Genomic DNA, 2,018 nt, shown 5'->3' with positions numbered 1-2,018 from the left:
TGAGTCAGGCGGTCTTTACTGTTTACGTTTCGATCCCCCCGAAACCAGTCCAAGGCTACTTGAAGGCAACCCCCGACACTAGACTGAAAGCCAGAGTTTGGTGTATATATTTTAGAATAGTTAAAGCGAAAATTATTACACTGACGGAGCTGGATGATTTTTATTAACAAAAGTTTATTTAATAATAAATAGATTTATAAATGTTTAGTTAATAAACAAATGTTTATTAGCTCAATATAGATAATTTACCAATTTTTAATTCTTCTGGGGATAGAACATACCGACCGATGAAGGTTCTGTTTCATGCTGAGTTACCGACCTCAGATAATTACCATCGGTCGGTAAGTCCCACAGTATTGCCACTCACAATATATATAGCAATTACTTTCGCCGGATTCATTATTATTTATTGAAAAGTCTAATATTATATTTTTGGTTCAGAATTACCTGTCTTAGTTAGAAATTCCATTATTTCGTTTAAAATTGAACTTTTTTGTTGTAAATTCGATTTTTTTGAGGTTGAAAAATAAAACTTTTCAACTATGAATTTATCTATTCTATTTGTAGTTGAAAACTGACCGTTTCAGTTCAAATATGCCTATTGCAATTTTCATCGAGAATTCATGTATTTTGTTTTAAAATTTAATTACTCAGTTAAAAGTTTATTTTCTTGTTTACAGATTTAACTATATATTATTGAAAATTTGGATTTTTTAGTCAAAAAGGATATTTTAAACTGATTTCTATATTGAGAAATTTTATTTTAAGAGAAAATTTTTTTAAATTTCAAAACATCTTACTTTAATTATGCAGATTTGAAAAACATTTAGGAAAAATTCCAATCATTTTAAAATATATTTACCCAGAATTTTTCAAGGTTTGAAAAAGATTTTGAAAAAATTGAAAAGTTTAGAACATTGCAACAATGTCTGCAGAAAATTTAAGTTTTGAAATAATTATAAAAAAGATGTGCAATCTTTTTAAGAATTTTGAAGGGTTCTAAGAGAATCCAAATTTGTTCCTTCAATTCATGGAGAAATTTGAGATTTTTTAATTTCCAAAAATAAAATCTCAGAGAAAACAAAAAATATTTCAAATTGTTTTCCAAAATTTTAATTAAAAAATTAAGATTAAGTTTAAGAGATATTTAGAAGTTTTTAAACAAGTTTCGACTTACACAGATGTTAAGAAATTGTTTTTGAAAGGTTTAGAGTTTCGAAAAACCAAACTCTACAAAAGTTTTGAAAGTTTTCAAGAGAAAAAAAAATTTATTTATAATCCTAGACAATTTTTTAATGACTTTTCATTTTTTTAAATTAATCTTAATAGAATATTAAGAATATTTTATAAGCATTTTGAAACTTTTCCAACATTGTTAAAGAATAATCTGGAAAATTTTAAGGAAATTTTTCAGAATTTAAAAAAACGTTAGGATAAACCAATATAATTTCAAAAGATATTTGCGAGTTTTAAAAGTTTTTGAAAGATTAAAAATATTTTAAAACTTGAAAAGAATTCTGAAATTTGATTAAATCTTTTTTAATTTCTTCCAAACTAACAAAAGTCATATTTTTCCTAATATTCTGAGACATCCTACAAAATAAAAAATATTGAAAATTTTCTAGGTTTTGTTTAATATATTTTAATGCTTTATTAATAATATATTATTAGATACCAACTGTATCTAGATTTTTAGTTTACAATATTAAAAATATAAACTATTTCTAAAGCTGTTTTTTAAATTGTAAATATAAGATTAGGTAAAATTTTGAAAAAAGGACAATATTTCGAATGGAATGAAACTGTGTGATTGTAATTGTTTAAAATTAATATATTTTCAATCAAGACATTTCACACAAATTAAAAAAAAATTTCTTCATTGGAAAAGAAAGAATTTCTAAAATACGACATTTTCAAAACGTTCAAAATTGAATATTTTCAGGTTGTAATTTTGATAATTTGATTATTTAAAATTCAAAGGAATGGAAATTGTATTGTTTCTACTAAAACCCGATTTA

The sequence above is a fragment of the Belonocnema kinseyi genome, chromosome 5 (assembly GCF_010883055.1).
Source record: "Belonocnema kinseyi isolate 2016_QV_RU_SX_M_011 chromosome 5, B_treatae_v1, whole genome shotgun sequence".
In the NCBI taxonomy this organism is placed as follows: domain Eukaryota; kingdom Metazoa; phylum Arthropoda; class Insecta; order Hymenoptera; family Cynipidae; genus Belonocnema; species Belonocnema kinseyi.
The sequence above is the reverse complement of the archived record's forward strand: the minus strand, read 5'-3'. Positions refer to the sequence as shown.